At 44.7% G+C, this 26,406-nt stretch overlaps 1 protein-coding gene across 7 annotated transcripts in view; it reads left to right on the top strand.

Moving 5' to 3' along the window:
• cdk14 (cyclin dependent kinase 14) overlaps positions 1 to 26,406 on the top strand; it is a 592,120-nt gene that overhangs the window by 56,699 nt on the left and 509,015 nt on the right. Inside the window, exon 1 of one of the 7 annotated variants that reach the window (XM_048521911.2) lies at positions 1,487 to 1,730. The exons of the other annotated variants lie outside the window; for them this stretch is intronic. The gene's annotated coding sequence lies outside the window, so the exon portion shown is untranslated. Of the gene's footprint in view, positions 1 to 1,486; positions 1,731 to 26,406 lie in introns of those variants that run through there. 7 annotated transcript variants of the gene reach the window in all.

Below are 26,406 nucleotides of genomic sequence, written 5' to 3'. Positions count from 1 at the left end.
TCCAAACTGAGGCCGCAGTCATTTGCAATAAATACTTATATGACTTGGTTGAAGAAGCTGAACTACCTTTCCTTGCTCACTTATTTAAGTTGGGAAGTTGAATTGTTTATTTTTGCCGATTCAAGCTGGCGCAACTTAAAAGGTCATCTGCTTACCAATTTGTCATTTAGCCCCTCTTGCCAATGGGATGGGGCCTCTAATCCACTATCCATAGCTCTTTGTTTTAAAGAAATCCAAGCAAATCTCGTAACCTATATCTAATGTAATGTTTCTTAATTTCTCAATACCTAATTATGTAAAGAGTCTCCAGTATTGTGGAACCGTACATTTCTTTTAATTCTCCTAAACTACAAACTTTAGGCTGTTTCATATCTTTTATCAGACAGTCTCTGCCACTGAGAGTTTGTACAGGACTTCCTGTATTTAAATGTAATAGATAGAACAAAGAATCTTATGCCTTTTTTGCGGTTTATCTTATTCTCTTTGTCCTAACTTAGGATCTCACTTTTAATTCTGAACTCCTCGGCAAGCTAATTCTGTTACTGCAGCTAAAAATCTTCTCCATCTTTTATATGCCAACTTAAAAATCTATGGGCACAAATCCTGTGCCACCTCTGGCCATGGGCTGCCCCACCAGGATGGTACTTTTTCTATAGCATTATTAACATACTGGAAGGTATAATGTGCACAGCAATTAGTATGGTAAGCGGAATTTATTTGGTTGGGTAGGTGATTCAGGCTGAATAATTAGACAATCTTTCCACTTCAAAAGATTACAAAGAAGAATTGGATGCAGATAATATTGGGACTTGTTGCGGAAACTAGCAATCATTCGTTGACTAGTGGTTAATTTTTCTCTGGCAATTACCTCCATTATCCTTTATTCAAAATGTTGATTGGCCTATGGTTTCACATATAGCAGGTGTCTTTGAGCACAGTGGTCGACAGAATGATATTTGTGTATGAACCTTTTGATGCTGAGTCCTGGCAAACTCTTGTCACAGCTGCCCTCCCAGCTGAGCTCAATCCAATTCTCAAACTAATTGCTGAATTTGAGTGAGAACCCTAATTTAGTGTTTTTTTTGATCCAGGGGATCGAAAGCTAATGATAGCATGAAGATATGATCAAAGTACAAATGTAAATGATTCACTCATTTTGTTGCTTAGCATTTTCAGAAAACAATCTCCCAACATATTTATCTCCTTTGTGTAATCTGGTGCTTTTCTGTTTTTTGAATTTTTTAAATTGAATGAAAATTTCTGCAAAGAATACTCTGCTTTCTCCCCTTTAATTTTAGCAAGGCTCAATACTTTCTCTCAAACTGGAATAAACATATAAAATAATTCTCCTTCCGGAATAAACAAACAGCTTCTTGGATGAATTGACTTCCGTTTGACGTATTCTGCCTGGAACGTAAGGAGCAGATGTACACACATTGCTCAGCAAGATCTGCAATAAAATAAATGTTTGGGTGATCTGGCTCTGAATTAGTGTTGTTGCCCAGGATACTGGGGAATCTCCTCGCTTTTTTATGTCTTAGGATTTTATATTGTACTTCAGAGCAGAAAGATATAACCAAAATTTCTTTTAAACTTTTCACTTGGGCATTGCTGGCAAGGCCAGCATTTGTTGCCTAATTAACCTAATTACCCCTAAAATAAGCGACTTAGTCATTTCAGAGGACAGCTAAGAGTCAACCACTTTGAGGGTCTGGAGTGGATCAGCCCAGGTAAGACCTTTTGAATCAGATACCTTTTATCAATTGTTTCAGAGTTTAAGTACAGTATCTGTGAAACTAGGGGAAATTGGTTACAGTTGGTCTTTGGAAAGAGTGAGGCAGGGGTTATCAGGTCAGAATTTAGGTGTAAGTAAGTAGTTTTTGGGCAGGCGTAGCTGGGGTTTCAGATGTAAGCTTTTGAGGTCAGTTAAATAGTTACTCAGGAGTTAAATACTCAGTATTTACTCAGGAGGAATTAGGCTCTTTACCTAATATTACAGAACTCCAAATTCTGATTTTTTTGTTTAAAAACATGGGTACTTTCAGAGCGTTCTGGGTGTAAAGAAATACTCCAGCAGAACGTTTAATTTCTCTAATTCTTGTGGAGTTCCCTACAATGGAGATTCTGTGGGGTCCTTGTGGAACACCCATCTACACCTGGAGTAACAACTAGCCTGGGCCATAATCTAAAAATGAGGTGGTGAAGAACTAGTTAGTTTTTGGTACTTTCAATATCTGTCCCAGAGGAACTTAATATTGAATTCTAAATTTTAAGCATTTCAATTATTATTGCAGGCATTCTCAATTTTATTTATAACATGACAATGTGCTTTCATTGTCTTTTAAGATAAGTTCCTGAAAATGTCATTTCTGTACCTTTTTTTTATCAACTGTCACTGAAAGCCTCCTCCCTAAAATGTCTTGGCTGTCCTGAAATAGCAGCACCATCTTTACTGAAGTTGCCAGTGTTGTAAACAAAACAAAAATGCAACAGGGATAATGGGAACTGCAGATGCTGGAGATTCCAAGATAATAAAATGTGAGGCTGGATGAACACAGCAGGCCAAGCAGCATCTCAGGAGCACAAAAGCTGACGTTTCGGGCCTAGACCCTTCATCAGAGCTGATGAAGGGTCTAGGCCCGAAACGTCAGCTTTTGTGCTCCTGAGATGCTGCTTGGCCTGCTGTGTTCATCCAGCCTCACATTTTATTATCCTAAAAATGCAACAGGCCTCATTTTGTGCCCAAGCCCTTACAAAGCTTAGTGACAAATGACTGCAACTATTTATTTCAGAATGAAGCACTTCCATTATAATACCTGCAAAAAAGCCACCCAAACTTCTGAACTGCTGCTGTTTATGGTGAAGTAAATCCAGTGAGCATCTATCAGTTCAGAAATTCAGTGTCTGTTTATCAAGTGCTAACCAACCTCCTAAATGTCCAACATGCTAGACAGAAAGTGTATGATATTTTTGGCTGAGGTTCCTGTTATACTGGATGTGTTTAAATGCCCTCCAGACTGGGAACATGAAAGTTTCTGCATTGCAGAATCAATTTCTGATTTTTTTTTTTCCTTTCTTTTTGATGACCTGGATTGCTTTGTGCTGAATGTCCACAATAAACCTGTGCAAAGTCTGCTCAGTTGAATTTGGTTTGAGGCCAGCAGCAAGGGTACACTCAATTCCATCTGATTCTGGTATTTACAATTTTTTTTGACAAGTTAATTTCTAAATAAGAATGCGGAAGCAATGAATGATCTTGTAAATTGAAGCAACCTCTCATTGAGTTAGCAATGTCTTAGCTCAAAGTTGTGGAATAAACAGATTTCAGCTGAATTGAGCACTTGTGCCACCTAACAGCAGGCTTGGGACAAAAGGCAATCTACAAATGTCAGCAGTGGACTTGGAGGGAGCATTGGCAGAGAGAGTCATGTAAGTAGCTGTTTTAAAGACTAGCCAATTAAGGACAACAACCCAAGGTCAAAGGGTGGGTGTGCTGAAGCAGAAAGGAGGTCTATGAACGGCACCTGAAGATAGAGACATCTCTTAAAATATTTTCAAGACTTGAAATTAAATGTGGCCACTGCTGCCAAACTATTATGTGGCTGCAGAGCCCCTCCATAAGATCGCCTGCACGTGGGAAGAGGGTATTATAGAAGGAGTTCTTGCTGCTCGCCCTGAGCCATTTTATTGGCAGGACACCTGCATCCATCGGAGTCCACTGCTTCAAAGTCCACCCCTTAAGCATTGCATTTAGTACAGCTGCAAGTATGCTTGTACTGAAAATGTAATGTTTTTGTAATCTCCAAGCCTTTTATTCTTAAATAATTGGTTATTGGTGCATAAATTGCCCCTTTTATCACTTTGCCCAGTGGGGTTGTTTTGCTCTGTGAAGCATATGTATGCAACCATTCCTTGTTCACTTTTCACAGCAAGAATTTTATTAGGCCTGTGAGATTTGGAGTGAAGTTTTTTTTTAAAATTGATGAATCTTAACATAGATTATGCAGTAAGACACAGTTGCCTCATGAACTGCTTTTGATAATTTGTCATCCCAATGGGCTAACAGAGCTTTGCTGACCGTGTCTTATTTTACTACACACTGGAAGTACAATTTACTTGCAAGAAATTCAATGCATCTTTCATGTAGATGGAGAGATGATGAGGATTACCACACATAAGGAGTGTCATGTGAAGGTTCCGTTATAAATGAATATCATTATTATTATTATTATTATTATTATTATTATTAATAATAATTTTTTCCCTATGAACCGATATGACACATGTCAAACTCTGTTTAAGTATTGATCACTTCGAGCAATTACTGTTTTATTCATTGTAAAAGATCTGGAGTAGTATGAAACAACAAAGTGTGGAGCTGGATGAACATAGCAGGCCAAACAGCATCTTAGGAGCACAAAAGCTGATGTTTCGGGCCTAGACCCTCTTCCAGAAAAGAGAGATGGGGCGAGGATTCTGAAATAAATAGGGAGAGATGGGGAGGTGGACCGAAGATGGATAGAGGAGAAGATAGGTGGAGAGGAGAGTGTGGGTGGGGAGGTAGGGAGGACGGACAGGTCAAGGGGGCGGGATGAGGTCAGTAGGTAGGAAATGGAGGTGCGGCCTGAGGTGGGAGGAGGGGATAGGTGAGAGGAAGAACAGGTTAGGGAAGCAGGGACGTGCTGGGCTGGTTTTGGGATGCAGTGGGGGGAGGGGAGATTTTTGAAGCTGGTGAAATCCACATTGAACCCATTGGGCTGCAGGGTTCCCAAGCGAAATAGGAGTTGCTGTTGTTGCAACCTATGGGTGGTACGATAGCTTGTTGGAAAAATAACAAAGTCGTAGCAAATGTAAACACTCCTAGGTGAAGAATGTAATCTTTTACATGTAATATAGGGCTGATTCTGTTATGGTTTGATTCCAAGAGGTGTTCTTAATGTATCTGGTCTTTGACTTTATACTTTGTAATTTATGATTTTACAAATTATTTGCAACTTGAGCTGGTTATTAATCAAATAGATCCATGCTATAAGAGCTACTGTCACCACTGTTCGTCTGTCTGCATCAAAACATAATTGTTCAAAATGAGAAGCCTTTTGCTTGAAAATATTAAATGGTACAAAACTGAAATTTTCAGTTACATGTGCTATTGTTTTTTCATTTGGAAATGTATAAACAAAAATAGCTTCAGATGGGACTGAACTACAAATCATCTAATTTCTTAAGCTCAGAGAAAGCCAAATCAAATTGACCTCCCTATCTCTATTCAGAACACAGCAAAATGTAAAGCATTCAATGACCCTCAATTGGTTCCGAACCAGACTTGTGAATAACTGATTCAAGGCACCAATTTTATAGCTGAAACACAATAATTAATAAATTTATTAATAATACAGCTTTAGCTGAGCTTGGTGAAGTAACAAGGTAATCTAATGACTGACTTTAAACCCAGTCATCTTTGACTCTAACAGGTTACTAGACTAGGTGGGATTGACGTTCACACGGAAGAGGTATTAGAAATCCTTCAGAAGGTGAAGATAGATAAGTCCCCTGGGCCAGATGGGATTTATCCTCGGATGCTCTGGGAAGCCAGGGAGGAGATTGCCGAGCCTTTGGCATTGATCTTTAACTCGTCATTGTCTACAGGAATAGTGTCAGATGACTGGAGGATAGCAAATGTGGTTCCCCTGTTCAAGAAGTGGAGTAGAGACAACCCTGGTAATTATAGACCAGTGAGCCTTACCTCACGTGTTGGTAAAGTGTTGGAAAAGGTTATAAGGGATAGGATTTATAATCATCTAGGAAAGAATAAATTGATTAGGGATAGTCAGCATGGTTTTGTGAAGGGAAGGTTGTGCCTCACAAACCTTATTGAGTTCTTTGAGAAGGTGATCAAACAGGTAGATGAGAGTAAACTGGTTGATGTGGTGTGTATGGATTTCAGCAAGGCGTTCGATGAGGTTCCCCATGGTAGGCTATTGTACAAAATGCGGAGGAATGGAATTGTGGGAGATATAGCAGTTTGGATCAGAAATTGGCTTGCTGAAAGACAGGGTGGTAGTTGATGGGAAATGTTCATCCTGGAGACCAGTTACTAGTGGTGAACTGCAAGGGTCGGTGTTGGGTCCACTGCTGTTTGTCATTTTTATAAATGACCTGGATGAGGGCGTAGAAGGATGAGTTAGTAAATTTGCAGACGACACTAAGGTCGGTGGAGTTGTGGATAGTGTCGAAGGATGCTGTAGGTTGCAGAGAGACATAGATATGCTGCAGAGCTGGGCTGAGAGGTGGCAAATGGAGTTTAATGCAGACAAGTGTGAGGTGATGCACTTTGGTAGGTGTAACCAGAAGGCAAAGTACTGGGCTAATGGTAAGATTCTTGGTAGTTTAGATGAGCAGAGAGATCTCGGTGTCCATGTACACAGATCCTTGAAAGTTGCCACCCAGGTTGACAGGGCTGTTAAGAAGGCATACAGTGTTTTAGCTTTTATTAATAGAGGGATCGAGTTCCGGAACCAAGAGGTTATGGTGAAGCTGTACAAAACTCTGTGGCCGCACTTGGAGTATTGTGTACAGTTCTGGTCACCGCATTATAAGAAGGATGTGGAAGCTTTGGAAAGGGTGCAGAGGAGATTTACTAGGATGTTGCCTGGTATGGAGGGAAGGTCTTATGAGGAAAGGCTGAGGGACTTGAGGGTGTTTTCATTAGAGAGAAGAAGGTTGAGAGGTGACTTAATTGAAACATATAAAATAATCAGAGGGTTAGGTAGGGTGGATAGGGAGACCCTTTTTCCTGGGATGGTGACGGCGAGCACGAGGGGGCACAGCTTTAAATTGAGGGGTGAAAGATATAGGACAGATGTCAGAGGTAGTTTCTTTACTCAGAGAGTAGTAAGGGAATGGAATGTTTTGCCTGCAACGGTAGTAGATTCGCCAACTTTAGGTACATATAAGTCGTCATTGGACAAGCATATGGACGTACATGGAATAGTCTAGGTTAGATGGGCTTGAGACTGGTATGACAGGTTGGCACAACATCAAGGGCCGAAGGGCCTGTACTGTGCTGTAATGTTCTATGTGTCTATGTAACTATCAGGTAGTTGAGCAGATTAGGGCTGATTAGAGTCTGAAAAAGAGATTTACACCTGGGGAGGTAGGAAGCTGGCTGTGGTGGTAAATACATACTCTGTACCTGTATTTACCAAAAAGGGGAGGATAAACAAACCAACATGGTTAGGGACAAATTGAAAGAAAACTGAGAGATGTAACTGACCATATCACTTAAGCTATTTCCATGATCTGTAATATCTCAGGCACATTAGATTTTTATCTTGCTTGGCTTCTATATGCATTAGCCAATACAAACAGCTTCTAGTAGGGTCTGAGAAATATTCACTTAATACTAATAACTGAGATTCTGATCTTGCAAGAAGTTGATCATGGGAACATGACCAGGTAGCAATCAGACCTCAGACTTTTGGTAGTAACAACCTGACCCAAAAAACCAAGGCAAACTTTGGTTTCTTTGTTTTTTTTCCAAACATTTCTTAAATGCCTTGCAGGGAGGTTGGTGTCAAGATTCAAACATCTGCCATTTGTTCTGAGTAATAGTGTCTCTGGAGTTTAAAATGTCTCAAGTAATTTGTACAAGAATTTGCCTGCAATTGACTACTAGGTCTCGCCTCGGGTGAATGTTAGTATGTTCTACTTTTTAAAACCAGCTGCAGCTCGCAACTCAAAGATCATCTTCGGCACTCTGCTCATGGGTCTCAGCTCCAAAGCAAAAATGATAAATGTAAAGAAAAACCATCACGGGTTCTAACACATGTAGTGTGTTGCATTCAAGTGTGGAAGTTTGTGAAATTGTATTCATAATGTATTGAGACAAATATAAGCAAACTTGCATTTAAATTGTTGATTTTTGGCATAGTCCTCCATCCTCAAACCGGCTTCATTTTTTTGGAACCATTGTCTCTTGAAGGTTTTTTTTTCGCTTTTCCTACCTGAAAGTGTTTTATTTTTAACAATTGGCTGTAATTTGTAGAGGAAGTATGCACAGTATATTGGGACCTGCTTGGGGTATGTAATGTGGAATTACGTGCAGGCTGCAGTCTTTGTAAAGGTTGTTTGTGTTTCTGTTTATTTTCCATATGAAATGTAGTCCTGATTGGTATCATAGGTTCATTCATATGGCATGGAAACTGACCTCCTTGGTCCAGCCCATCCACGCTGACCATGTTCTCAAACTAAACTAGTCCCAATTGCCTGCATTTGGCAGAGCAACTAATCGACTTTGGGATGTCAGAAACCCAACTTTACTACTTTTTGATGCAATGTACCTTCTTCAGGGATATTTTTTTCGCAGCAATAATTTCAGATTGTTGTCAGTTCATTTGGCTTTTTTTCTCTATTTAACTGCAGCCCCAGGGCAACTTTCAGTTCACTCTGTGGGGAAGCACTGAGTAGTGAACGGTAATTTTTGCATTTTAGCTTTGCTTTCCTCCCCTCCCCCCTCCTCCCCCTTTCCCCCTCTCCCTGAAAAGCATTTAGGGTTTCAACATTGCTGTGACAGAATCACTTCTATAGCACTGAAAATCAACTGGCCAATTGCTGCACCTGCCCTTCAAATGAACATCATTACCTGATGCCTAAACCACAGCTTTTAGCCCCTACAATGTGCACATTATGTTAATCCAAATGATCACCTGTTAGCCTCTTCAATGCCTCAATAGCACTTCTTTCCACCGCACTTCTAGGTAGTGCATTCCATGGCCTAACCACAAGCTGAAAGTATTTTTTTCTCACATCGTATTTGCTGCTTTTGTGAATCAGTTTTTGTTTCTTATCACTCAGCCAATTCTGTATTATGTTGCTGCTGTCCCTTTTTTTAAAAAAAAAATTCCATTACTAGCTTTGCTCTCAAGTCTGTCAAGTGACACGATCAAATCACTTTTGGAAGTGAATGTACACTGTGTCAACAGTATTACCCTCATGGAATCTTTTTGTCATCTCATCTAAAAAACTAAATTAGCCAAGCATGATTTCCCTTTAAGTTTTTCCTAATCAACATACCAATTTCCATGGGACTAGAATTTCTGTGCTGAATAATTGTTCCTTGAAAGTACCCTCCTGCTGAAGTTTAAGTAACTGGTCTTTATTTGCTCGGCTTATTATTAGAAAATTTCTTGAACAAAGCTATAATGTTAACAATTCTGCGTCTTTTGGCATGTCCCAAGTCTTGAAGACAAAGATTATGGTCAGTTTCCTGCAGTTTTGCCTCTCATATCCTTCAATGCCTTTGGATACAGCTCATCTTTTCCTGGTGCCTTGTCAAATTTTAAGAACCAAAGTCTGTTCAAATTTCTTCCTTATCAACTTTTAATATAGCTATTGATAGGATTTCTATATCTGCCACCTGTGGCCTGGGCAGCACCTTCCTCTTTGGCAAATACAGGTGCAGAGTATTCATTTAACACCACAGCCAAGATTCCTACCTCACCAGGTGTAAATCTCTCCTTCAGACTCTAATCAGGCCTACTCTACTCACCTACCTAGTACTTGTCATGAGCACACTGTTCACTTGTTACCTTGTTTTTGATTTCTTTCTCCTCTGACACCCAGAAATCTCTCTCTGGATTTGTTTGTCAAACCTTTATCATTTGAAATATTATGTTGCAGCTGCACCCAAATCATCATTATCTCCTTGCAGGCAGCCCATTGCTCAGTTACAGTGCCCACCTCCTTTCTTGAGTCTCTGCCAATTTATTTTTCATGCTCTGAATTGGCTCATGTTGTTCTTTACTATAATCCCTGAAGTTTATGAAGCAGTGGTCACTGTCTGCTTGATATTTCCCCACTGACACTTGATCCACTTGACTCCCCTAGTTTCCAAGGGCCAGGTCAATTCTTGGACTGGGCGCATGCTGCTGTTGGAAACTCTCCTGAAATTAGGAACACTTGCACCTCACTGGCCCGTCTGCTTGCTCCAGTCTGTTATTGGGGTAGTTCAAATCCCCCATAATATCTGCTCTGATGTGGGCATATCTCTGGAATGTCCTTGTAGATTTGTTCCTCTGCACCCTTCTCACTATGGACAGATACCTGGCCATATAATTGTGCCCTTTTTGTTCTTGCACTCAAACCAAATTGATTATTGTTTTGAACCTTTTGAAGACATTCTTTTACTCCAGCAGTGCAATGCTGTCCTTAGCAGTGCAGCCAACCCTTCTTTCTTTCCTTCACTTTCTTTCTTTTCTGAACACCTTTTTTGTACCAGGAATATTTTAGCAGCCTGCCTTTGAGCCAGACCAGTGTTATCACAACAACAGCATTATATTTTCACATGGGCAAGTGTACCTGTAACTCTCTAGTTTTATTTACTGTATTCTGTTCAATCACATAACACAGAAGCTACCCCTGATTTGAGTAACTACAGCATAATCCGAGTCCTGAATAAACCTGAGGCCATTATACCCTGACAGGCGAATGTTTGCTGAATACCTTACTAAAAATAATTTTGAAAAATGAGAATATGGTGGAATTGTGGAGCGGGACACAGGTAAATCTATAGTCTATGCCTTGGAACAATTTGTGCAGCCAAGTAAAATAATCCAGTGTCATTTTGCAGTGTTCAATGAAAGTAAAAACTGGTGCCAAGACTCTGTGTTCTTTTGACTTCAATTTGAGTAACTGCTGCACCAAAGAGTAATCTATTTCCATGTGAAATATTGGCAGGATACTTGGAACTTGTACTGCCTCCATATTCAGACTGATGAGTGTCTTTGCAAATACTTTCCTTTAAAGAGAGCATTTCAACTAACTAGCTCATTATTTTTTATACAGCAACTTTAACAAAGGAACAAAAGAGAAGTACAGCACAGAAACAGGCTATCTGGCCTTGCAGGCCTATGCTGCTAATCGTGCCCTAGCTGAATTTAAAAAGCAAAACAAACCTCTGTCCTTTATTTGGTCTGTAAACCTCTCTTCCCTTCCCTCCCCTCCCTAATCATGTTACCATCCAGATGCTTCCTAAACATTGCCAACATGCCTGCTTCCATCAATCTTCTGGCAATGCGTTCCAGGCTCCTCCCACTCTACGTAGAAAACTTCCCCTTGTATATCTCCCTTTAAACTTTCTCTCAACCTTAACCTGTGCCCCCTTGTAATTGAAACTTCAACACTGGGGGAAAAAGCCTCTGACTATCCACCATATACATGCCTCACAATTTTGCAGACCTCCATCAGGTCTCCTCTCAGTCGCTGTCTTTCCAGTGAAAACAATCCTAGTCTTTTTAACCTTTTTCCTCACAGCCAATGCCCTCGAGACTGGGCAACATCCTGTTGTACTTTCTCTGCACACTCCGAAGCTTCCACATCCTTGTAGTATTGTGGTGACCAAAACTGCGCACAATACTCCAAATGCAGCCTAACGGGTTTTACGTAGCTGCAACATATTTTGCCAACTCTTGTACTGCGTGCCCTGGCCATGAAAGTAGGCATGCCATATGCCACCTTAATCACCTCGGCCAACAGTGTTACCACTTTCAGAGAACTGTGGACCTCCATGCTCTGATCTGTCTGTATGTCATTGTTCCCAGGTTTTCTGCCATTTACAGTATAATTCACACTTAAATTTGATTCTCCAAAATGCATCACCTCTAAGTGAGTTTTGAGAAGATTTGTAGCTCAGGTTGAGGTTCTGGATGTGAGTTTGCTCGCTGAGCTGGAAGGTTAGTTTTCAGACGTTTCGTCACCTTTTTATTTATTTGAAAAATATATACTTTATTCATAGAATGTACAAAAAAAAACATTTATACACCAACCCAGTCATGCAAGCCGCTCCGGGTTACCCAGGGGGTACGTACACCGACTAAAGGCAAAAACAAAACAAAAGGAAAAAAAATAAAGCAAAGACAATACCCCGGCAGTCGTCACCCCGCACAGTCCCTGTTGGCCCCCTGACCAGTTGGGGAAGGCGTCAGCTGGGCCCAGTTACCAGATAGGGCAGCCATATGGTATCAATGTGGACTTCACCAGTTTCAAAATCTCCCCTTCCCCCACTGCATCCCTAAACCAGCCCAGTTCATCCCCTCCCCCCACTGCACCACACAACCAGCCCAGCTCTTCCCCCCCCACCCACTGCATCCCAAAACCAGTCCAACCTGTCTCTGCCTCCCTAACCGGTTCTTCCTCTCACCCATCCCTTCCTCCCACCCCAAGCCGCACCCCCAGCTACCTACTAACCTCATCCCACCTCCTTGACCTGTCCGTCTTCCCTGGACTGACCTATCCCCTCCCTACCTCCCCACCTACACTCTCTCCACCTATCTTCTTTACTCTCCATCTTCGTTCCGCCTCCCCCTCTCTCCCTATTTATTCCAGTTCCCTCCCCCCATCCCCCTCTCTGATGAAGGGTCTAGGCCCGAAACGTCAGCTTTTGTGCTCCTGAGATGCTGCTTGGCCTGCTGTGTTCATCCAGCCTCACATTTTATTACCAGATAGGGCCCTTTTGTTTTCTATTCTGGATGAGAGATTTCAGACGGTGGTCTTTCCCTACCGCGCCTTGGCAGCGGCTGCCCCAAGCTTTAGCGCGTCCCTCAGCACGTAGTCCTGGACCTTGGAGTGCGCCAGTCTGCAACACTCGGTCGGGGTCAGTTCTTTCAGCTGACAGACCAGTCAGTTGCAGGCAGACCAAAGAGCATCTATCACCGCAATGATTGTCCTCCAGGCGCAGTTGATGTGGGTCTTGGTGTGCGTCCTGGGAAACGGCCCGTAGAGCACGGAGTCCCGTGTCATGAAGCTGCCCCCCCACCCCCCGCAGCATGAGGCATTCTGCCACACACCTTCGGCAGTCTGCGTGGGGAACCACATGATGGGATCCACCCTCTCCTTTTCCCGAAGGGTCTTGAGGATACTACGTGCTGACCACTGCCTGACGGCCTTGTGGTCAAAGGTGTTTCCCTTCAAAAATTTCTCCATGAAGGACAGGTGGTACGGGACGGTCCAACTATTTGGAGCGTTCCGTGGCAACGAGGCCAGGCCCATCCTTGGCAACACCGGGGATAGGGAGAACCTCCAGTAAGTAGTGACACTTGGTGTTTGCATACTGAGGATCTACGCACAGCTTGATGCAGCCCCACACAAAGGTAGCCATCAGGGTGAGGGTGGCATTCGGTACGCCCTTTCCCCCATTTTCCAGGTCTTTGTACATGGTGTCCCTGCGGACCCGGTCCATCCTCGACGCCCAAATGAAGTGGAAGATGGCCCGGGTGACCACAGCGGCGCAGGTCCAGGGAATAGGCCAGGCCTGCGTCACATACAACAGTACTGAAAGCCCCTCGCGCCTGACAACCAGGTTCTTACCCGCGATAGAGAGGACTGGACTGTCCACCCTGCCCAGCTTCTGCTTCCGTTTGGTGATACCCTCCTCCCAAGTCTTAGTGCATGCCACAGCTCCACCGAACCAAACACCCAGCACCTTCAGGTAGTCTGTTCTGACGGTGAAGGGGATGAAGGAGCGGTCGTCCCAGTTCCCGAAGAACATGGCCTCGCTCTTACCCCTATTGACTTTGGCAGCTGAGGCCAGTTCAAACTGGCCACAGATGCCCAACAGCCTACTCACCGACAATGTTCGGCGCAGAAGACAGCGACATCGTCCATGTACAAGGAGGTCTTGACCTGAAGGCCTCCGCTGCCTGGGATACTCACGCCATTCAGGCTCACGTCCTTCCTGATGGATGCGGTGAAGGGTTCCACACAGCACACGAACAAGGCAGGAGAAAGTGGGCAGCCCTGCCTGACTCCAAATCTGACAGGAAAACTGTCCGATTCCCACCCGTTGATCGAGACTGCTCTAACCATGTTTGTGTAGAGCAGCCGGATCCAATTGCAGATGCCCTCCCCGAACCCCAATTTGGAGAGGGCGTCCCTCATGTAAGCATGAGACCCTGTCGAAGGTCTGCGCCTGGTCCAGGCTGACGAGGCAGGTGTCCACCCGCCTGTCCTGCATGTAGGCGATCGTATCCCTGAGTGCGAGGCTCTCAGCGATCTTCCTGCCCAGCACAGCACAGGTTTGGTCAGGGTGAATCCCTGACTCCAGGACAGATTTGACCTTGTCGGCTATGACCTTGGCCTGGATTTTGTAGTCCACGTTCAATAGTGAAATGGGATGCCAATTCTTAATTTCTTCCCTCTTCCCCCTTCCTCTTGTAAATGAGGGTCATGATGCCCTTCCTCATGGACTTGCACATTTCTCCTGCCTGAAGCGCACTATCGTACACCTCCAGCAGGTCTTGGCCGACCAGGTCCCACAGAGTGGAATACAGCTGGACTGGTAAGCCATCGCTCCTGGGAGTCTTACTCCACTCCAAGGACTTGAGGGCTCTGGTCTGCTCATCCAGGGATATTGGCCAGTCCAGCCACTCCCTCGTGCCGTCGTCTAAGACATCTGTGATAGACGACAGGAACGATTTGGAGGCTGTGCTATCTGCGGGCTTCGTGTCGTACAGTCCGGCATAGAAGAATCTGCTGATCCTCAATTTCGGGCCGAGACGATGCCACCGAGCCGTCGTCCTCCTTCAGCCGGCTAAGCACAGAGCTCTCGTTGTGCACCTTCTGAAAGAAGAAACGTAAGCACGTCTCATCCTGCTCCACAGAGCGGACCCTGGACCAGCTCTCTCGCGCGCCCTCGCCCTCGCCCTCGCCCTCGCCCTCGCCCTCGCCCTCGCCCTCGCCCTCGCCCTCGCCCTCGCCCTCGCCCTCGCCCTCGCCCTCGCCCTCGCCCTCGCCCCAAACACCCTTGAGGGCCAAGAACCTCTTGACGTTCTCCTTCACCATCTCCCACCAGTCGCCCGGAGACTCGGGTTTCACAGTTCTCCAACCAGCGTACTCTCTCTTAAGCTCCTCGACGTTCTCTGGGGTCAACAGAGTCATGTTGAGCTTCCACGTCCCCTTGCCGGCTTGCTGGTCGTCCTGTAAGTAACAGTCGGCCAGCAGGAGGCAGTGGTCAGAGAAGAACACCGGCTCGACGCCAGAGGACCTGACCGAGAATGCCCGTGACAAAAATAGGAAGCCTATCCTTGAGCGGATAGACCTGTCTGGCCCCAACCAGGTATATCTCCGCTGCGCTCTGTCTGCAGGGGTGCTGAAGACGTCGAGCAGCTTGGCGTCCTTCACCGTGCCCATCAGAAATCTGGACGTGACGTCCAGTTGATTGACCCCGAATCTTCCATCTGCATTGATGATGCAGTTGAAGTCTCCGCCTAAGATGACCGGCCTGGACGTAGCCAGCAGGGGTGGAAGCCACTGCAGCACGGCCAACCGCTCACTCCGTACCGCTGGGGCGTACACGATGATCAGCCTCAGGGGAGCGTTCCTGTAGGTGACATCAGCTACGAAGAGGCGCCCCCCCACCCCCCCACCACCACCTGAACTTGAGAGATGGTGAAGTTGCACCCCCGCAGCAGAATAGCCAAGCCCGAGGAGCAACAGTCGTTACCCCCCGACCAGATCGAAGGCCCACAGGTCCAGGCGCCGGACCATTTCCCATACCTGCTGAGGTGCGGTATCCCGCACTCCTGCAGAAACAGGAGGTCTGCCTTTGTGGTCAGGTAGGCCAACGTGGACACACATCTTGCGGTGGACTTGACGCTGCGCACATTAATGCTCGCAACTCCTACCCCCATTGTGGGCAGTGACCGCAGTACCCTTGCTGAGTCCGAGGTCCAGCCCCTCCATCTGTCCCTTCATGCCCATTGCCCGGGTGAATTGCTGGACGCTGTCCCGGCTCTGGAAACCGTCTGTGCTGCCTTCCGGGTGGCATCGTCCCCCCCCGCCCCCGGCGGGGTTATGGAGGCAGGAGAATCCGGCTCTGGGTTAGGCTGCAGACGCGCTGTTTCCTGCTTCCCACCTGAAGGTTCTGGGGGGGGCGGGGGGGCCTCCAGGGCCCCAGAGGTGCGTGGCTGGGTGTCGAAGGGAGCCTCAGGACACCTCCCATCACCTGGAAGCGGTGTGCTGCTTTCCTTCTCCCTTGAGATCTTTAGCTTCTGCTTTGGGCGGGCCTCGTCGGAGGAGCTCTTCTATCCCCCCTGTAGCTGCATCTTCCCACCTGATGGTTGTGGTGCCAGGACCCGCCGGCCCGCCTTCCTCCTCGCTTTCTGGACCATCGTCCGCTCCCCTGGGTCACCTGTCGCCGCCTCCATCGACTCCGGGTTGTTGGGGGGGAGCGGAGCCTGCAGGGGCGCTTTGCTGGCCTCGGGTCCGTCCTGCCGGGCTGGGCCCTCCTGCACATTAGGGAGGTCCTTGCAGGGGCCTGGTGCCTTCCTCTCCTCCGGTGGGGGCTGGCCCCGCATTGCCCCTGCCGGCGACCTGGGCGTAGGTGGTCCCCCACTGCGGGCATGCCCTATAGAGGTGGCCCACTTCCCTGCAAAGGTTGCAACTTTTTTCTTTTGGGCAATCCTTTGCAAGGTGCCCCTCCTCCCTGCAGTTCCTGCAGATGTTGGCTTTGCAGTCGGCCGCCACGTGACCTGACCTACCACAGGCATGGCAGACTTTAGGTTGCCCTGCGTAGGTCAGGTAGCCCTTGCTCCTGCCGATCGCAAAGCTGGACGTTGGGTGTATGATGTTCCCATTCTAAGCATCACCTTGACCTGCCTCTTACTGGTCCAGATGCCGAAGGGGTCCATGATGTTGGTTAGGTCCCCTTCCACCTTCACTTACCTTCTGAGGAAGGTCAGGACATCAACTGCTGGCACATGCGGGTTGTACATGTGTACAGTCACCATACGGCTCCTCTGCACCAGCATCACGAACAGCGGGACAGTGGTCAGTACAGAGAGGGGGCCCTCACCTCCTTTTTCCTTAAAATCCTCTAGGAAGCGCTCGCAAAGCTTGGCACTCCTGAAGGTGACACGGTAAAAACCTTCTCCAGTGAAATCCTGCAGGCAGTAAATGTCCGCAGCAGTGAACCCACAATAGTCCAACAGGACTCCCTTCACAAAGAAGGTGCGGTCCACAGGTGCGCCTTCGTCCACCTTCACGGAAATGTGGGTGGTGTTCCGGACCCCGTGACCCGGGGCACAAGCACTCACCACAGCCATCGTTGCAGGTTGGCTGCTCCCTTGAACCAGTGTTAGGCTGAAGCCAGCATTAAGGTCCACCAGTTGCAAGGGTGCACAGCCAACCCGACGTCTTCCTTCCACCTCCAACATAGTCACCCTCTCCTCCTGTCGGTCCACAAAAGAGTGGGTCTTTATTTTGTTCCGGATGTAAGCTGGTTCACTGAGCTGGAAGGTTCATTCCCAGATAATCAGTCACCGTTCTAGGTAACATCATCAGTGAGCCTCTGATGAAGCGCTGGTGTTATGTCCCGCTTTCTATTTATCTGGTTAGGTTTCCTTGGGTTGGTGATGTCATTTCCTGTTCTTTTTCTCAGGGGATGGTAGATGGGCTCCAAATCAATGTGTTTGTTGATGGAGTTCCGGTTGGAATGCCATGCTTCGAGGAATTCTCGTGCATGTCTCTGTTTGGCCTGTCCTAGGATGGATGTGTTGTCCCAATCAAAGTGGTGTCCTTCCTCATCTGTATGTTAGGATACTGGTGATAGTGGGTCATGTTGTCTTTTGGCTAGTTGATGTTCATTTATCCTGGTGGCTAGTGTTCTGCCTGTTTGTCCAATGTAGTGTTTGTCACAGTTCTTGCAAGGTATTTTGTAGATGACGTTCGTTTTGCTTGTCTGTATAGGCTCTTTTAAATTCATTAGCTGCTGTTTTAGTGTGTTGGTGGGTTTGTGGGCTACCCTGATGCCAAGAGGACTGAGTAGTCTGGCAGTCATTTGGGAAATGTCTTTGATGTAGGGGAGAGTGGTTATGGTTTCTGGGCCCGTTTTTGTTTGTTTTTTGTTTGGGTTTGTTGCTGAGAAATCCACGGACTGTGTTCATTGAGTACCCATTCTTTTTGAATATGCTGTATAGGTGATTTTCTTCTGCTCTTCGTAGTCCCAAGGAAACCTAAACAGATAAATAGAAAGCGGCACATAACGCCAGGGCTTCATCGGAGGCTCACTGATGATGTTACCTAGAATGGTGATGAAACGTCTGAAAACTAACCTTCCAGCTCAACGTGCATCACCTCTTATTTGTCTGGATTAAACTCCATCTGCCATTTCTGTTCCCAAGTTGTCAGTCTGTATCCTTTCACAATCATCAGCACTATCAGCAACTCCACCCATCATAGACCCTCTGTTTCTAGTGTGTATATAGAAGACTGATTCCTGTGGAACGCCACTAGTTACCAGTCTCCATTCTGAAAAACACCCTTCCACTGCTACCCTCAGTCTTCCGTGACCAAGCCAGTTCTCTATCCACCTAGCCAGCCCACCCTGAATCCCATATAATTTTAGGTTTTGTACCAATCTGCCATGTGGGACTTTAGTAAGGCATTTGATGAGGTCCATATAAACTCCTTCTACAGCCCCTCCCTCATCAATTATTACTGATGGACCTTCTCCCTGAAGTACTTCCCAGGCACAAATTACAAACTGCCATTGAGCCAAGCAAGGGAATAGTCTTTAAAAAGCTTGATCAAAAACTTAGATTTTGAGGAGATTTTTAAAAGGAAGAGGAAATGAGAAATTGAGCATTATAGGGAATTTTATTAAGAGTGCCATGCATTTTTGTAGTGCCTTTTCATGACCACTGGACTTTACAAAGTGCTGTACAACTAATGAAGTATTCTAGAGGTAGTGTTATCTTTCTTGCTACAGTGACTACATGTACATGGAGGAAAGTGCTGAAGGTAATTGGGGTTGTCAGGTGGATCTGCCTGCAAAGCCATTCTGGACAATACTTCCATGAGATGACCAATGCTATTAGAAATGAGTGTGGTGGAGAACCAGCTTGTGATTGGGGAATGAGTTGAGTGGCAGCTATCAGCAGGGTTGGAGGAAGCACAAGTGGGAAGAGGGTACGAGGGCAATCCCTGGGGGAGGTGAGGTAGCAGGCTGCACATTTGTGGAGAGGAACTGCAGATGGGAAGGGAAAAGAAAAGTTGCAGAGATGGTGGGGAGCATGTTAGAAAGATTGAGTCAGCATCTGCTGCTGACCACAAACAGTGGAATAAAGTGGAGGATGCATGAGAGATAAGCGAGAGTACGCTTGTAAAGTGAAACACAATGAAATTGAGGGGGAAATTTGCAGCCTCTGAATCTAGATAGAAATTTTAAATTTGATCTGTCAGGGAAAGAGATGCAATGTTGCTGTTAGTAAACTGTAGAATTGATTTCAGCAAATGGGGATAAACATAACACTTATTTTCACAAGTAATACATATATAGCTGTTCAGTGTTCATTTCAGAATATTGGTATTCTCACTGGGGTTAAAGAACAATTTACAGTGATTGAAATTTCCAGTTAATAGATTAGAAACTCCAATGTGTGATAAAGTTCGTTTTCTGTAGTCCTGTTTGCTGTGAAATCTGGCACTTGTGCAGATTGTAATTGGGTGAAGCATGTTCCACTGCTAGTTTCATTCAATTCTTCCTAGTCTTTAGGGAGTAAATCTTTTGATAGGTCGCTTGGATCAATGCGTGAGCAACCATTTCAAGGTAAGGCGGTTTTAGTCAGTCGAGTGGTCATTGAAGAAAGTAGTTGTATGCTGTTGCTGGCTGGAAGGACTTGGGTGCTCTTGAATTGGAGCAGCTAAGTGTGTTTGCCTTGTGTAGCTTTGAGATGAGTGAAATATGGCCAGTGTCAACTTTGTGAAGCTAGCTGTCTGCAAAAGAGCTAGACTGGTACTTGTAAGTAAGCTCTGGAGTAAGATTTCAGGCAACCAGTGAGGGTATCTGATGAAATTGATAATGTTGGGAAATGAACAGTTGTTGAGGCATCCTAAGTTTGAGCCCCCTAGAATAGGAAGCACTCCAGATTAAATAGGAGTTGTTGAGGGGATTCCAATGCTAGATCCTTGTAAGTGGAAAAATCCCATCTGAAGGAGATTTATTTTTTAACAATCACTTGAGACATAGGTGGTGTTGCTTGGGACAGCGTTAGTTGCATGTTCCTAGTTGCCCTTTTGAAGGTGGTAGTGAATTGCCTTGAACTGCTGCAGCCCCTGTGTTGTAGGTTGATGCACAATGCAAATAGGACGGCAATTATAGGATTCTGACCCAGCAACAGTAAAGGAAAGATGCTATTTCTGATTGAGACAGTGAGTGGCTAGGAGAGCATACTGGTGGTGGTGTTCTCAGGTATCTGCTGCCCTTCCCCTTCTAGATGGAAGTGGCCATGGTAATGGAAGGTGCTCGCAAAAGATCTTTGGTCAGTTTCAGAAGTGTATCTTCTGGGTAGTAGACACTGCTGCTACTGAGCAATGGTGGAGGGAGTGGATGCTTTAGGATTTGGCAATCAAGTGGCTGCTTCATCCTGGATGATGGGGCTGCACCCATCCAGGGAAGTGAAGAATATTCCATCACATTCCTGACTTGTCTTGTAGATGGTGGACAATCTTGGGGAGTCAGGGGTAAGTTACTTGCTACAATGCTCCTTGTAAATGCTGAGTTTGTGGTGAGTCTTTTTGAGCTTTTGGTCAATAGTAACCTGTTGATTAGTGGGGGATTCAGTGATGATCACACCATTGAATATCAAGGAGTGGAGGTGAGGTTGTGTCTCTTGATTGGAGATTTTTGTGGCATGAATTTTTAATTTCCAGTAGATTATCCAGATCTTATTGCAATTGACTCAGTTTTGTCATCATCTGGATGGGTGGAATCTTTCAAGACTGCACTTGCTGTTTGATATGTTTTGAAGTTTTTCAATCACTTAGTCTGTTAACCCGTGATTACTTCATGTTAACCTCATGTTGGCTCTCGATGCTCAAGTATATCGTGCAGATTTGAGTACATTTTACTTTGCGAAATTTTGCATATTTAAGGTTTTTTTTACTTTGAAAAAGTGGAAAGTATGGTTTTATTCCCTGCTTGGAGTTTTGATCTTTGTTTAAAAATTTCATGACTGGTTCCCGGCTAGATCGTATCATGAAATCGGTCTTGTAGCAGTTTGCCATCTCATTTGGGTTCATAAACATGGCTGTGCTCAAGAATATTAAAGGTGTTTTAATCTTTAAATCTCTAAATAACTGCAAGAGTGGACAAGCAGAGTACTGCAGCACACCTGAGACTGTTTAGCCCATCCAGTCTATTTTATTGCAATACCCCTGTTGCACTTAATTTTTGCCCTGTTTAAAGTAAATGTCCATTTTGTTTTTGAGCTTTCAACGCAATCCGTTCTTAATGACTTCTCGGGTGTTGTTCCAAATTTTGCTACAATGTGGTTACAAACTCCTTGTCACTTTCTTATTGGTTCTTTCACTAATTGCATTTTTAAAAATGTATCTATTATCTTTACTTCAGCCGAAGTCATACAGGTCTACAGCATAGAACAAGGTCTTTTGGCCTATAAAGTCTGTGCCAGTCAAAATGACCACCTATTCCAATCCCATTTTTCAGCACTTGGTCCAGAGCATAACCTTGCATGCCTTGGTATCACAAGTGTACATCTCCATAATTAAATATTGAGTGTTTTTTTACTCTACCAACCTTGCAGGTAGTGTGTTCCAGATTTCCACCACCTTCCCCGTGAAAGAGAATTCTTCTTCACATCCCTTCTGAATCTCATGCCCCTTAACTGAAATCTATGCCTCTTCCTGGTCATCTGATCCCTCCACCAAGAGGAACTTTCTATGTCCCTCACAATTTTGTGCATTGCTGATGGCCATCCTCACCAAGCAACAACTGCCCTTGGATTTTTTTTTCCCTGAGCCTCTGTGTCCTCCAATCCAATCAAGCAAACGTGTGTGAAAGCTTTTCAAACTCCTTCCTTACTGAACTAATTTATGACATTTGGCTTTTGATCCCCGAAGCTCCTGAATCCTGAGTCCTGACTCTGACATTTAACTACCGAATAACTTGTAGAACTTCATCTTAAGTTCTAACAGTACAGAGATATTTAAGTGCCCTTAACCTCTCAATAAGTTACCTGTGAAGAATCTGATAGAATTCTGTATCTCCCCAGCAATACAGCTAAATGCAACAGTGCCTAATTTGGGATCAACATCTTGCTCTATCTCTCTCAAGATCCCTGAGTTGCCCAATGTTGCTTGAATTCCCCTGCAGTGAATTCCCCAAATATCCTGTTACCTATTGAAAATCTTGTAATAAGCCCTTTCCCTGTTGCTGGACAGAATTGAATGTTGCTAGCTAGCAACTCTTGAACCTGAGTTCTGCATGTTACCATTTGCAGATTGCTGCCTTCTCCAATACAATTGGATAGTATTCCTAATCTGAAGGGAAACCTGAAAGTTGTGAACACTGATTTTCATCAGTTAATACGACAGTAGTCAAACACTGCACTTCATTCAATAGAAGACTCCAAACTACTTATGTATTACTGGCTATTTACAGCATCAGTTGATAATAGCTGATGGACTGGATCTTGCGGTCCACTATTGGGCCTGTTTTCAATAGGAGTAACAAGCCCACTGTCTACTCTGACCCATACACACTAATGGGTAGATGAGCTCAAAAACTGGTGGCATGCCGGTAGTTGAGCAAGTGAGCTTTCTAAAGAGTTAAATAACTTAAGCATTGAAATCATGTGCCATTTAATTACAAACTGGGCACGTGAGGAGACCAAGAGATAACAAGGTGTAGAGCTGGATGAACACAGCAGACCAAGCAGCATCAGAGGAGCAGGAAAGCTGATGTTTTAGGCCTCGACCCTTCTTCACAAATAGGGGAGGGGAAGGGGTTTCTGGAATAAATAGGGAGGGACAGGGAGGGGGATCGAAGATGGATAGATGAGAAGATAGCTGGTGGGGATGGAACCAATAAAGGTGAGTGTAGGTGGGGAATTAGGGAGGAGATAGGTCAGCCCAAGGAGGATGGACAGGTCAAGGGGGCAGGATGAGGTTAGTAGTTAGGAAATTGGAGTGCGGCTTTAGGTGGGACGAAGGACAGGTTGAGGAGGGGACAAGCTGGGCTGGTTTTGGGATGCAGCAAGGGGATGTGAAGTCCACATTGATAATATTGGGCTGCTGGGTTCCCAAGCAGGATATGAGTTGCTGTTCCTGCAACCTTTGGGTGGCATCATTGTGGTGCTGCAGAAGCCTCAAGATGGACATGTCGTCGTCTGAGGAATGGGAGGGGGAATTGAAATGGTTCATGCAGTTATTTAGTGTGAACCGAGCGTAGGTGTTCTGCAAAGCGGTCCCCAAGCCTCTGCTTGGTTTCCCTGATGTAGAGGAGGCTACAACAAGAACAGCGGATGCAGTATACCACATTAGCAGATGTGCAGGTGAACCTCTGCTTGATGTGGAAAGTTGTCTTGGGGCCTGGATTGGGGGTGAGGGGGGAGGCGTGGGGGCAGGTATAGCACTTCCTGCGGTTGCAGGGAAAAGTGTCGGGTGTGGTGGGGATGGAGGTGAGTGTGGAGTGGAAAAGGGAGTCGCAGAGAGTGGTGCCTCCAGAAAGCAGACAAGGGTGGGGATGGAAAACTGTCTTTAGTGGGATCAGATTGCAGGTGGTGGAGTGTTGGAAGATGATGCATTGGATCCGGAGGTTGGTGAGGTGGTACGTGAGGACAAGGGGGATTCAATTTTGGTTCTTATTGCAGGGAGGGGCTGTGAGGGATGAGTTGCCGGAAATGTGGGAGACTGTGTGGAGATCACTTTTTTCTCAAAAGGCCTTTTATGGAAAATGGAAGGAAGGGGTTACAGTAGTTAGAGGAATGCCTTCTCCCTAGATGACCCAATTATCCTTTTACCCTTGACTGCTTGGGCTCTGGGAAAAAGTCTTATTTTTCCTGACAAGACTATGTCAGATTCAGCTATTTTGAATTGTTCTAGTTTTTCATTGGTCGTTAAACATGAGGCAGTTAATGGGGAGATATCAGGCAACTATTTTTGATGTATAATGAAGGTTACAAAATGCTGACTTTATGCAGCTGCTGCAATAGCTGAATGCATTTACTGTGAAATTGTGGTATTTTACAATTGGCTAGAATACTGTAAAGAAAAAAAATTTGCACAGGTTTAACAATATAACACCAAGAATTCAAATTTAGTCCATGCACATCTACAAATAGATGATCTTGTCTCAAGGACCCATTAGACCAGGTGCACATGCCGGACTGAACATAGAACTTGTGCCGACCTGTCATACTGATCGCAAGCCCATCTAACCTACACTATTCCATGTACGTCCATATGCTTGTCCAATGACGACTTAAATGTACCTAAAGTTGGCAAATCTACTACCGTTGCAGGCAAAGCGTTCCATTCCCTTACTACTCTGAGTAAAGAAACTACCTCTGACATCTGTCCTATATCTTTCACCCCTCAATTTAAAGCTATGCCCCCTCGTGGTCGCCGTCACCATCCGAGGAAAAAGGCTCTCCCTATCCACCCTATCTAACCCTCTGATTATTTTGTGTTTCAATTAAGTCACCTCTCAACCACCTTCTCTCGAATGAAAACAGCCTCAAGTCCCTCAGCCTTTCCTCGTAAGACCTTCCCTCCATACCAGGCAACATCCTAGTAAATCTCCTCTGCACCCTTTCCAAAGCTTCCACATCCTTCTTATAATGCGGTGACCAGAACTGTACGCAATACTCCAAGTGCGGCCGCACCAGGGTTTTGTACAGCTTCACCGTAACCTCTTGGTTCCGGAACTTGATCCCTCTATTAATAAAAGCTAAAACACTGTATGCCTTCTTAACAGCCCTGTCAACCTGGGTGGCAACTTTCAAGGATCTGTGTACATGGACACCGAGATCTCTCTGCTCATCTACACTACCAAGAATCTTACCATTAGCCCTGTACTTTACCTTCCGGTTACTCCTACCAAAGTGCATCACCTCACACTTGTCTGCATTAAACTCCATTTGCCACCTCTCAGCCCAGCTCTGCAGCTTATCTATGTCTCTCTGCAACTTACGGCATCCTTCGTCACCATTGGGATAAGTGCTCGGTATAGAGTTGACTGAAGTTCTGAGGAAGGGTCACTGGACCCGAAACGTTAATTTTTTTTCTTCCATCACAGATGCTGTCAGACCCGCTGAGCTTTTCCAGCAACTTTGTTTTCGTTGGGCCTGAAATTAGAACTCTGGTCCTGCTCTGCTGAATGAGTGGGCAGCGCATAGTATGCAGTATCCATAGATATGACCCCAGATGATGGGTGGCTTGCTAGTCATTTAGCTGAAATCCAACTGCTTGTGAATTCCCTTTTTTATTGAATTTTATCTTAAATTACTTTCTGATCCTAAAATAGGTCAGATCTTAACACTGAAACTGAATGCACTATTTCCTCTCCTTTTTTAGTATTAAAATTCTCCAAATAATAATACATTGATATCAAGTTTCATAGTCTGCTGAAGAATTGAAACTTGCACTGCTCTGCACTGAGAATACAAAACCAATTAATCCTGCTAGCCTTTTGATAGCTGAATCAATTGACACTTTCTAGAAAGGATTAACTTCTTTTGTCAATATTTAAGTTATTGTTCAGGTTTCCTCTTTGGCAAACCCATGGGTGGAATTTAACCACTGTTGTGAAAACTGAAGACAGTCCCCACGTGGAAAAGTTTTTTTTATTGTACTTTGGTCTGATTTACAATGTTTACTGAGGTAGAAATTTTGGTTTGGCTTTATTTATAGATGTGAATATCAATTTCAGGCACCAAATTTGTTATCCAAATGCCTTTGGCTATGTTGTTATAAACTGAATTAGCGTTTACAAAATTATTCATTATATTAAGTTTATAAGAGCAACTCTCCAATTACCAGTATTTTATTGCTGTGACACTTTTTTGACATCCCACATGATCTCTAACAACAGACAAAAGATCCCAATAGCTTCTAGGCTGGAAAACCTAAAATGAGAGCTCCTGACATTTTTCACAAGCAACTGATATTTGTTTTAAATCAATGCACTTCTTTTTCCTCTCTCAAGGAAGGGATGTGCCAGCAAATCTTTTACCTTTTATTTAGTCCTCTGGAAGCTTTCTTTTTAAAGTAATTGCCTTTATTGAGTTTCAGTATTCAAGTGTTTGGTTTTTATTAAAGCTAAATATAGGCATGGTGATGTTTTGTCAACCAAATTGAGAGTTAATTGTTTACAATAAATTCAATGCCAACACATGGTAACCCTTTTACTGACTTGATTGAAGTATGATAGGGAGGTGCTGGTGTTGGACTGGGGTGGACAAAGTCAGAAGTCAGCATTGGGTTATCGCACACCAGGTTTATTTTCAATCTCAAGCTTTCGGAGCATAACCCCTCCATTAGGTGAAGTGAGAGGGAAGCACACAAACACAATTTATTGGCAGAGAAGGAGAGAGATCAAAAGACCATACAAAT

This window comes from Stegostoma tigrinum, chromosome 2, assembly GCF_030684315.1.
Source record: "Stegostoma tigrinum isolate sSteTig4 chromosome 2, sSteTig4.hap1, whole genome shotgun sequence".
NCBI lineage: Eukaryota > Metazoa > Chordata > Chondrichthyes > Orectolobiformes > Stegostomatidae > Stegostoma > Stegostoma tigrinum.
Note: the sequence above shows the minus strand (reverse complement) of the source record. Positions and strands in the feature narration are given on the sequence as shown.